The following is a 12476-nucleotide window of genomic DNA, read 5'->3' on the forward strand; positions in this document are numbered from 1 at the left end:
TGACAGTGGGAAAAAAACCCTCTGATTAGTGTGAATCTCACATTCTATAGAGTGAAAAAAGAGACATGAATACATTTTGTATGATTCTATATATATGAAGCTCAAAATAGGCAAAACTAAGCAACAATATATACCCAAAATATTTAGTGTTTCAGTAATCATTATGGTGGTAGTCTTAGTATTGTTATTCTGAGAACGTATTGATGTGGGATAAAGCAAATGAGTAATTATGAAATTTTCTAATTCTGTTGTCTCTTCATTCTTAATAATAATCAGGATTATTAATGTAGGACAAAGGAGACAGAGATGTAATACCAAAAAATGTTAAGTTAAAAACTCTGTAGTCTTGGGGCGCCTGGGTGGCTCAGTCGGTTAAGCAGCTGCCTTTGGCTCAGGTCATGATCCCAAGGTCCTGGGATTGAGCCCCGCATTGGGCTCCCTGCTCAGCAAGAGCCTGCTTCTCCCTCTCCCTCTGCCTGCCAGTCTGCCTACTTGTGTGCTCTCTCTGTCTCTCTGTCAAATAAATAAATAAAATCTTAAAAAAAAGAAAAGAAAAAAAGACTCTGCAGTCTTGGGGTGCCTGGGTGGCTCAGTCGGTTAAGCACCTGCCTTCAGCTCAGGTCATGATCCCGGGGTCCTCAGATCGAGCCCCGCATTGGGCTCCCTGCTCAGCAAGAGCCTGCTTCTCTCTCTGCCTCTGCTTGCCGCTCTGCCTACTTGTGTGCTTTCTCTCTGTCAAATAAATAAAATCTTAAAAAAGAAAAAGAAAAAAAAAACTAGTCTTGGATTTGAATTGGAAACATTAATGTGAACTCATAAGGTATAAATATAAATATATAGCTGCTATATCCACTGGAAATTCCTAAAAACAATAAGGAAAAGAAAATAAAAAGAACAGTAGCAGTGAGCATCCCTAGCATTTATATTGTGGTCTTGAAATACGATTTCACATTAGAGGAAACCAGGGCTTCTTTTTTTTTTTAAGATTTTATTTTATTATTATTATTATTTTTTGATAGAGCGAGGGAGCACAAGCAGGGAGAACTGCAGAGGGAGAGGGACACGCAGGCTCCCCGCTGAGCAGGGAGCCTCATGTGGGGCTCAATTCCAGGACCCTGGGATCACGACCTGAGCCGAAGGCAGATGTTTAACCGACTGAGCCACTCTTACCTGAAACCAGGGCTTCTTAGAGAAGTAGCCAATTCCAAATCTGAAGCCGGAATTGTACAACACAAGCTTGGACAGTCTTGACACATGAGATAGTTAGGAAGCTTTCAAAGACTAGGAGGGTCATATCAAAAGACATCAGCAGCCAAGGGAAGATAATCCATTAACCTAAGAAGGGATTATTTGAGTATCAATAAGGATGAGAAATACCATAGATTGAAACCCATCAGATGGGTTTAAATCCATGAGTTCATAATAGATATTTAAAAAGAAAGGATTGGCCACTCACAGAAGATAATAGGAAACCAATTCATTATCTGGTAAATGAAAGAATCAAGTGTTCATCTGGCCTTTCCCATATGTACTATACCACTGCATAACCAAATAGTACATGAAATAGACGAAGTATCTCTTTTTATAAAAGTATCCCAACTAACACATGGAAAAAAACTAGAAGCATATCACCATTCTGCAACTCCTGATGAATTAAGAGATATATGCATGATGCATCAATGGCTGTTAACATCACAAAGAGACTAGATATTTGCCTTCTATAGTCTTGGCAAACATCACACATATCTTTTTTTTTTTTTGCTATGAATCTTTGAATTTTTCTCTTTTTTTAATTGAAGTATAATTAAGATAGTGTTATATTAGTTTCAGGTGTAGGCTATAATTATTCAGTAATTGTATACATTACTCAGTGCTCAAGGTAAGTATACTCTTGATTCCCTCTATTTTACCCCTCCCCCCACCCACTGCACCTCTGGCCAACACCAGTTTGTTCTCCGTATTTATGAGTTTGGCTTTTTGTCTCTTTTTTTCTTTGTTCATTTGTTTTGTTTCTTAAATTCCACATGAGTAAAATCACATAGTAATTACCGTTCTTTGACTTACTTCACTTAGCATTATACCCTCAACAGAAGCACTAAGTTGAAAAGACATATGCACCCCTAAGTTTATAACAGCATTGTTTACAATAGCCAAGATATGGAAGCAATCTAAGCATCCATTCATAGATGAATGGACAAAGAAGATGTGGCATATATACACAATGGAATATTACTCACCATATATATCTTTAATATTCAGGTCAAACCTGAGTTTGATATAGGCTCTGGATCCAGCTGCTAATTTGCAGAAACTACAGAAGATAAAGAAGATAAGTTCTACATGTAGAATTAGACATGAATATGCAATCAGCAAAATCTATATTGTGGGAAACTACAGGGCAAATGGGCCTGGGTTCAGTATATAAATTGTAAGGAAAAGATACATAAGACAACTCTATAGATTAAAAGAAGCCTAAAATAAATCAAACATTTTTTAATGGACAAGATGAAACAATCATAACTAGGGATGCATATTTGAGTGATAAAACTGAAAAAGTGATAAAATTTTGAAAGAGCTAGGAGTGATTACTTTAAAAGTCATGATAGCAGTTACATATGAGGGGGAGAAAGGATTATCACTGGGACAAGGCAAATAGAGTTTCTGGAGTGAGAGGCAAAGTTCTATTTCGTTACTAGGGTGTCCCCCATGGGGGTCCATGAGGTACCAGTTTATTGTCCTCTACATTTGGCTAGTTATATTAAGTCATATAATTCATGCTAATTACCTTATTTCTTTAATTCATGTTGAATTAATGTAATTCATAGTACGGTCTCAATAAAGACATTACACACTAAGGAGAAAAAAATCCTTGGGAGATGGAGAGATGCTAAATTTTCCTGTCACCTATTGCCCACCTAGTGGGTTTTAATGTCGGAGGGGCACCTGTATCTGTGTGTATTACAGAAGGGTAACACTCATAGTGACTTTTGTCTTAATTTTTAATAGTAAGGTTATAAACTTTAAATTCAACCTAGATTTTGTTGCAAAAGTTTATGTTTACTTGCTTCTTTTTAGATTTAGTGCTCATTTAGTTTATAAATTTGACAAATTTCCTTAAATATTGAACATCATTTATTAACTTTATCTCCTGCATTAAAGCTTGTCATACCCTGAAAGGATTCTGAACCACTACTTGTCCTGAAATTACACCACCTTTCTCTTTCATAATTCTTATGTGTCTCATGGCTACCATTTTGTGGTCACTGTTGATATTTACTACCTTCAGAAGTAAATTATTCTCCTGACTACCATCCTTCAGGGTCCCTTTTTTCCCATGAAGGGCCCCTCCAATCAGAGTAGACATTATCACTGGGTCAACTGTGATGGACCTTTATCTGGTCAATATAAATTCAGTAGAATAATTTGCCTTGGAGAGTTTTGTGTTTACTCATATCCTCAAATGAGTATGTATGTACTCAAATGAGGATATGAGTAACCACAGTACTTTTCTGTGTATTAGGTAGTAACAATATTCTTATCCACACTGACCAATTATTTTTTTTTCTTTTCTTCCTTCAAACCTTTTTCAGTTTGTTTGCTTGCTTGCTTGCTTGCTTGTTTTTATCAACATTGACTGAGTCCAGTACTTAAGTAGCTTAAAATTGTAGTTGTAACTTCAACATTGGAGGGCATCAAGGCAGAGTTGCCATTACTCACAAAGCCTGGCTTGCACTGTTGTAGTGGTTAAGGTTTATGGACTTGAGCGTCAAACATACTTGGGTTTGAATCACAGCTCTGTAACTTACTTGCTTTGTGACCTTGGGCAAGTGATTTAACTTCTCTCAATTTCATCTATAAAATGTGGATATACGAGGAATAAATAAGGCCTATATTTTTAGAGCACTTAGTGCTCTAAAATGTTGTTATAGCTTAAGAAAGAAAAATACAGTACTCTTACCTTATCTCTAAATATCCTCTTTCTTATTTCCACATGTAGAAACCAGAAACCCTCCTCTACTTTGAAATGAATCTCAAAATACACCTCTTCATGAAGTTGTCCTCATTCCCTCAATATAACCTTTGCTTCTTAAAATCCAAGGATTTTGTACCTCATTAGTGTACTTACTTTCACCCTCAATAGATTATAAGCTCCTCTGCACAAATACTCCCTAGAAACTAACACATTACTTTGCATATAGTATCGGCTCAATAAATGGTTAGTGAAATTTACCAGCAGTTACTTATTATTAATACTACTATCAGTGCTCTTCAGTCAAAGGCTGAGGGAACACCTACAGTTAAACAAGTTGGATCTTTTACTCACTGTAGCAAGAGAGAACACACCATGGGGAGTCTCACTAAGAGGATGTTAGAATTTATTTTGGGATTTGGGCTTTGTTTGGCTAATTTTGGGGAGGGGCCAAGGAAGTAGAGCTTCTAGATTTGGTGGTGCCAGAAATCAGGGCAACACTGTGATTGGGTATCTCAATAAATTTTATCTATAGGGAGGGCAAACTAGAGCAAAGGCAAAAATGTAATTGGTAAAGAAGTGACATTCATTCATTTAGTTGACAAGGAAATGTTTGGCATTTTGTGGGTTGTACAATGATCTTGTCTGAAGTGGATGCTCTTGTGAGATCGTTTATGTCCAGTAAGAAGACAACTTAGCTTAGGTGTAAGTGTCAAATCAGTTCCTGAGTATTAGGGATAGTTTTTTTTTTTTCTTTCTCACTACATTCCATTTGTAGAAACCTCACATTTGTTGTTTCTCATTTAAGAATTATAAAAGGTAATTTTGCTTTGCTCTTGGTGTTGAACGATAAGATTCAGGCTATCATAAATGTTGGAGGATCTCTCTAATTGGTCTTAGACCTAAGAATAAGTTTTCCTTTTGAGTAGTGATTGGGACCTTTCTTCTCCCCTCAAAAGTTACTGCATTTTGAACAGTAGAAGAACTCCTTGATATACATATGGAACTGTATTATTGTCCTTGATCAATTAACCATGATCATACCTAAAGGTTTTGAAGTGACCTTGAAGTCGTACCATCTGGGTTCATTTTCCTAATTCTGACGCTTTCTACTCTTGTGATTTTTAGGAAATTATTTAATTTCTCTGTTCCTCAGATTTCATTATCTATAAAATATGTTTAATACTACCTATGAGACATTGTTGAAATGATTATATAACTCATGAAATCTACAAGAAAATAAGCCCAATGACTGCAAGGGTGCTTCAATATTTGCAAATCAATCAACATGATACACCACATTAATAAAAGAAAGGATAAGAACCATATGATCCACTCAATAGATGAAGAAAAAGCATTCAACAAAGTATAACATCCATTCATGATAAAAACCCTCAACAAAATAGGGATAAAGGGAACAAACTTCAATATCATAAAGGCCATATATGAAAAACCCACAGTTGATATCTTCCTTAATGGGGAAAAGCTGAGAGCTTTTCCTCTATGGTCAGGAAGAAGACTGGGATATCCACTCTCATGACTCTTATTTAACATAGTACCAGAAGTCCTAGTCACAGGAATCAGATTAACAAAAAGAAATAAAAGGTATCCAAATCAGCAAAGAAGTCAAACTTTCACTATTTGCAGATGACATGATACTCTATGTATAAAATCCAAAAGACCACCAAAAAACTGCTGGAACTGATACATGAACTCAGTAAAGTCACAGGATACAAAACCAACATACAGAAATCTCTTGCATTTCTTTATACCAATAATAAAGCTGCAGAAAGAGAAATTAAGAAATTAATCCCACTTACAATTGCACCACAAACCGTAAGCTATCTGGGAATAAACCTAACCAAAGAGGTAAAAGATCTATACTCTGAAAACTATTGAACACTTATGAAAGAAATTGAGGATGACACAAAGAAATGGTAAAACACTCCATGCTCATGAATTGGAAGAACAAATGTTAAGATGTTTGTGTTACCCAAAATTAATCTCCACATTTAATGCAATCCCTATGAAAATACCACCAACATTTTTTACAGAGCTAGAACAAACAATCCTAAAATGTGTATGCAACCACAAAAGCCCTGAATAGCCAAAGCAACCGTGAAAAAATAAAAAAAGCAAAGCTGGGAGGCATCACAACTCCGGACTTCAAGTTATATTACAAAGCTGTAGTGATCAAAACAGTATGTTATGGACACAAAAATAGACACATAGATCAATGGAACAGAATAGAAAACCCAGAAATGAACCCACAATTATATGATCAATTAATCTTCAACAAAGCAGGAAATAATATCCAATGGAAAAAAGACAGTCTCTTCAACAAATGATGTTGGGAAAACTGGACCACTTTCTTACACCGGACACAAAAATAAATTCAAAATGGGTAAAAGACCTAAATGTGAGACCTGAAACCATAAAAATCCTAGAAGAGAACATAAGCAGTAACTTCCTTGACATCAGCCATACTAACTTCTTCCTAGATATGTCTCCTGAGGCAAGGGAAACAAAAGCAAATATAAACTATTGGGACTTCATCAAGATAAAAACCTTCTGCATGGTGAAGGAAACAACAAAAGTAATAGGCAACCTTCGGAATGAGAGAATATATTTTGCAAATGACATATCTCATAAAGGGTTAGTATCCAAAAGATATCAAAAACTTATCAAAGCTCAACACCCAAAAAAACAAATAATCCAGTTAAAAAATGGTCAGAAGAGGGGTGCCTGGGTAGCTCAGTTGGTTAAGCATCTGACAGTTGATCTGAGCTCAGGTCTTGATCTCAGGGTCGTGAGTTCAAGCTCCATGTTGGACTCCAGGCCCAGCGTGGCACCTACTTAAAAAAAAAAAATGTGTGTGTGTGTGTGTGTGTGTGTAAAATAGAAGTACTGGACGATCCAGCAATTGCACTTCTAGATATTTACACAAAGGGTACAAAAATACTGATTCAGCAGGATACATGCACCCTGATGTTTATAGCGGCAGTATCAACAATAGCCACATTATGGAAAGAGCCCAAATGTGCATCAACTGATGAATAGATAAAGAAGATATGGTCTATATATATAATGGAATATTACTCAGCCATCAAAAAGAATGAAATCTTGACATTGCAACAGTGTGGATGGGGCTAGAGTGTATTCTGCTAAGTAAAATAAGTCGGAGAAAAACATACCACGTGATTTCACTCATATGTGGAATTTAAGAAGCAAAACAGATCAACATGGGGCAGGGGGGAAAGGCAAACCAGAAGTACTTTTTTTTTTTTAAAGATTGTATTCATTTATTTGACAGAGAGAGACACAGTGAGAGAGGGAACGCAAGCAGGGGGAGTGGGAGAGGGAGAAGCAGGCTTCCCACGGAACAGGGAGCCCGACATGGGGCTTGATCCCAGGACCCTGAGATCATGACCTGGGCCGAAGGCAGACACTTAACGACTGAGCCACCCAGGCGCCCCCAGAAAACAGACGCTTAACTATAGAGAACAAACTGAGTGTTACTGGAGGGGAGGTGGGTTGGGGGATGGGTTAAATAGGTGATGGGTATTAAGGCGGGCACTTGTGATGAGCACTGGATGTTGTATGTAAGTGATGAATCACTAAATTCTACACCTGAAACAAAAGAAAAGAAAAGAAGAGCCCAATGAGACCAAGAATCTTGTATGACTTGTTAACTGTCCTATTCTCAACTAGCACCGTGCTGACAAGCACACACTAGGCGCTCAATAAATATTGGTTAAATGAATGAATATCAAGCACTTAGGACCTTTCAACATATTAAGCATGCAAAAAGTTTGGCTATTATATATATTACTATCATCACTATTTTTATTCTCCTAACGGTTAAAGTGAAGCCCAAATGAAATTGCCCAATGAAGCCGGACCATTTTCTCACTCTCTAGAACTATAATACCAATCTAGTTGTAATGACGTTTGGATCTAAGCATATTACAGTAGGTGTGCTTTACCTATATCTTCCAATGGAGATAGAAGATAGAACTTAGTTGGTTCTAAACTCTTGAGTATATGCATAAGCTTTCTATCATCATGTTTACCTGTTATCACAGTGTTATACAGTGAACTGCTTCATGAACCCACTGATGCCCTCAATCTTATCTCTCTGTACAAAACTACTTCAAAGTCTTTGTGGCAATTTCCCTGGGAGCCTGACCCTTACTACACCATAACCTTGAGATATGCCTGAGTCCAGGTATATAACTCATCTTCAGCACTCGGGCCTCCTTGAACTTACTTCTTAGTTACGTTTTCATTCTCTTCTTTATGGTGGAATTACTTGGATACAGTCAGATAAGATCGGCAACTGTAGGGTACACTTTTGTCAAAATTTTAAAAAGCTTGTTAGGCTTTGGTTTTTCTGCAGTGAGGTGGAATAGGCCTAGAGTTTGGTCATTTTCTTCTGAAAGTTCTGGGTTAATTATTAAATAGTGGCTCATTGTGAGAGGAAATGATATATTTGGGTTTGGGCATTTTACATTTGAGTTAATAAAAGGAAATATTCCAGAACTAGGAAAATTAACCTTCAGTGAAAGTTATGTCTATAGAAACAGTTTAAATATTTTACTGAATAGATTATATATCCTATGAATATATTATACATTCCTCCCTGACCTCATTCTTCAAACCTCACCCAAACCTTGACCCTCTCTGGCAAAGCCCAGAATTGGAATAAGACACAGGAATAAAAGGGCCTGCGGCTCACATTGCTTGGTAATTAGAAATAACAAAAGCGTTTTAAAACAGTATTAACATGTCACCAAGGTCACTAAATCAGTTTAGAATGTTGGCAGCACTTGTACATAAGAGTAACCAGACTCTTCCTTGCAAGCCGTCATGTAATTTTAAAATGGGTCATAGAGTCTGGGTACTTTGGGAAAATCTTGTTTTCCCATATGAGCTCTTTTCTGTATAGGTACTATATTTTGACAATCATTTAGCCAAGCCAGTTAGTCTAGATTAGTGCCTGTTGACATAAGTATTGTATAGTATTTCCAGAGTTTAATTATTCCCCTTTGACAGTTTTTACTATTACAAACATGCTACAGTAAGTCTCTCTTCACTTTCCTCTTTGTGTATATGTGCATATAATTCATTAGGAGGGATATTTGGAAATGGAATTCCTGGTAAGGATACATGTATATAATGTTCTGGTGGATATTGGCAAATTGTCCTCTAAAAATGCTAAACCAATTTAAGTTAATGTCAGTGGTGTTTTACTGTTTTAATTTGCATTTTCCTGTTGGTGCAGTTGAACATCTTTTCATGTGTTTAATTATTCATTCATTTGTATTTCTTTTGTGAATTGTTGTTTCTATCCTTCCATCATGTTTTATATTGTTTTACTATTGTAGAAGTTCTTTATATATTCTACAAGAAAGAAAATGACTGGTGTCAGATAAGAGCCAGCCTGTAACTAGAACCTAGGCCCAGAATTTCCCTACTTAACAGAAACAATTTCAGAGAACATCAACATCAAACAGGGTTATCCTGTGACTCTTTTGGAGCAAGACAACAATACAACCACTTTGTAATCACATCTGAGCACAGATAAGGGCAAAAACATTGTGAAAATTACCAAAAAAAAAAAAAATGACCAAACATCTCCTTCTCCCAGCTAACATGAGGGCCTGCTACTGCTTTATCAAATACAGCTTTAGCTCCATTCAAGTGCTACCACCATAGATAATAATTAAGCTATCCAATCATGGAATTGCCCCACTTTGTGACAGACTGTCCCCAAACATAACACAAGCCCAAATCACAAGACAGTTCCTTCTTAACCCCCTCTTATGAGATGTCCAATAGGTTCCCCATGGTGCACAGTCTTTCCTGTTTCAACATGTAAAAACCCAAATCTGCTTGCTTACAAGTATGTTTCCTGGCACTTTTGGCTGGTGGGCACAGACATCTAGATATTGATTGCTCTCATGCATGATACAGATATTTTCCCCTTGTCGTTCTCTTATCTCTTAACCTTGTTTATGGTATCTTCTGTTATTGATAAGTTGCTAATTTTATGTTGTCAGTTTTATCAGTCTCCTTTTATGGCTTCTTAGCTTTGTGACTTGTTTCCCTGCCTTAGGTCATAAAAATAGTATCCTATATTTTCTTTTTAAACTGTTATTTTTTAAGCCTTGTTCTTTGATCTATCTGGACTTTAAATTTGTGTGTAGATAATGAGGATTGAAGTTTTGCAAATCTAGGACACTTTATCAATTTCTCTGGGTGGCTTTCCTTGACTCTTTAGCTCTACATTTCAACAGTCTGGGTTAGGAGTCTTTGTGTTTTTTTTTTTTTCCGCATAGCACACATCACAACAATCATCACTTCTGTCTTAGGAAAATGTGCTTCATAGCAAGAGCAGCGTTTAGTTTGTTTTACCTCCATGTCTAGTATGTTGCCTACACAGTAGGAGTTTAATAAGTATTTGTCGACTGACCAACTGTCCTCCTTACTTCACCTCCTGGAGAGCAAAGGCCAAATCTTATCTGGTGGGCCTTTCTCGGTGTATTTGAGATTCAAGAACGAAAGAAACCAGAAATTTTAGTCCCTGGGCTGTTGCCGTGGCAACGGGGCGGGTTTTTCAGGTCTGCAACATCAGTTGTGCTTTACCGATTGGCTAAGAAACTGACTGCTTGCCTCACTCTTCACAATTTTCTCCCTGCCTACTACACTTAAAACTAAATTATGCAAGCTGCACGAATAATTTATGTGCAGTTTCGCCGAAGTCCCTTTCCTGGGGCTCTGGTTTCTTCTTGCCGTAAAGCTGAGGAGACATACGCAGCGGACTCCTGTCCTCCAGGGACCACAGGCATCGGACTGAGGAACCATGCTGTTGCCAAACGTAACACAAGCCCAAATCACAAGGCAGCTCCTTCTTGCCACCGCAAGAGATGCTGGAGAAAGATTGGGTGCCAGGAGTTGGGTAAAAGCCCAGAGTGCCTATATTTTGAGTACTTTCCCATATTCTGAAAGCTGGGTGGGTCTAACCTGGCCTATCCTCCAATCACGGGGATCTTGTACTAACCGTCAGAGCATGAGTGCCCCCGAGGAAGAAAATTCCGAGACCGGAAGCGGAGCAAGTGTCTTGTGGGGAATGTAGTCTCAGGGCCTCCTATGTCCCGATTCTGAGATGGGAGTAAGAGGCCGTTGCCCCAAGATGCTGTATCAGTGATTTGGCTCGGAAGGAAGAGGCTGTTGTGCTCCCTATTAATGAGACGTAGAAGAATGAGAAATGGGTGAGAGGATAGCTATAGACAGTCTGGGGTAGAATTTAGCAGCTTCTTAAATTTCACCCTCCTGAAGAACAGACCCTACACTCCTTCAGTCTCTCTGAAACTGCTGAGGGTTCCAGAATCTGACTAGGACTTTTGATCACCTAAGCATTGGAGTGAGGGAGTGGGGTTGTGTTTGGTTTTTGTTCTTTTCTCCCTGAGAATGCCAGTGGGGAAGCTTGAGGAAGATGCTTAGCACAGTACTTCGCACAAAGAAGCCAGTAGGTATATGGCCTTTGTCGAATCTAACATGGTAAAGGGCTCTGAGAGTAAAAGTGATTACCCATTATGGGGACTTGGGAGAAAGAAATATATGGTTTGGGTCAGAGGATCTATGGGTCTGTCCTTGCTTGACACCCCATAAGTATATCTTGAAAATTCCCTCATTTCGCAGAAGAAAAAATTGAGAGAGAAAGGGCCCTGATCAAGGTCCCACCACTGCATGGCAACAGCACTGAAACTAGTACACAGGGCTCGTTCTCCAGTGATTGACATACAGGCAGGCCAGTGAAGTGTGGCGAGAAGCTTCTCACACTTCTCAGGGAGGATAAAGGCCAGGGAGGCAGTGGCAGGGAAAGGCATTGTCAGAGTTCTGGCCTTTCTGCCTAGACAAATGGATGTCTTTTGCTCCAGGGACTCTCCTGTGTAGTTCGGCTATACAAAACAAGTTTACCCTTCCCATGAGCTTTGGGAAGTGAGGAATAACGGTTTGAATCTCCAGTGATAAGGAGCCTGGGACCCATGAGACTGGTAAAGTAGACATACTCAGTTGTATCCTATGCTCCAGCCTAAGCTATATTATCCCTTTCATTTCATGTTTCCTCTTCCTCATGATTATTATTATCAGTTCTAACCTAACCTATGAAATTTTGGAGGTAGAGGATTTTATTTTTTTCTTCTTAGAAACCTTTAGAAATTGAATTCCCAATTGAATGATGACCAGCAGCACGGGACTTGGAAAGATCAGAGGCCTTGGCTTTAGAAAAGCCTAGATTCAAGTCCCAGCTGTATCAGTAAATCTGATATAAGCAAGTTATTTCTCTGAGTTTTCTTATTTATATGGGGGTACTGATACTTCATGGGGCTGTGGTAGAACACAAATGAGATTTATACCAAAGTAAAATACTTAACACATGGTAAAGGGTGCGCTGGTTTCAAGGGTTTTGAGCTTCATTTCCCAAATGTCCCTGAGTTGT

General features: G+C 38.1%; 1 long non-coding RNA gene across 1 annotated transcript in view; it reads right to left on the reverse strand.

Moving 5' to 3' along the window:
* The window catches only part of LOC141370766 (uncharacterized), a 46578-nt gene extending 35568 nt beyond the window's left edge, over positions 1-11010 (reverse strand). The window contains exon 1 of the long non-coding RNA XR_012375086.1: positions 10964-11010. This is a non-coding gene — a long non-coding RNA (uncharacterized lncRNA). The remainder of the gene's footprint in view (positions 1-10963) is intronic.
* Positions 11011-12476: the final 1466 nt, after the last annotated feature.

The sequence above is a fragment of the Callorhinus ursinus genome, unplaced genomic scaffold (genome assembly GCF_003265705.2).
Source record: "Callorhinus ursinus isolate GAN/ISIS: 27379988/994484 unplaced genomic scaffold, GSC_fseal_2.0 scaffold44, whole genome shotgun sequence".
NCBI classification, from domain to species: domain Eukaryota; kingdom Metazoa; phylum Chordata; class Mammalia; order Carnivora; family Otariidae; genus Callorhinus; species Callorhinus ursinus.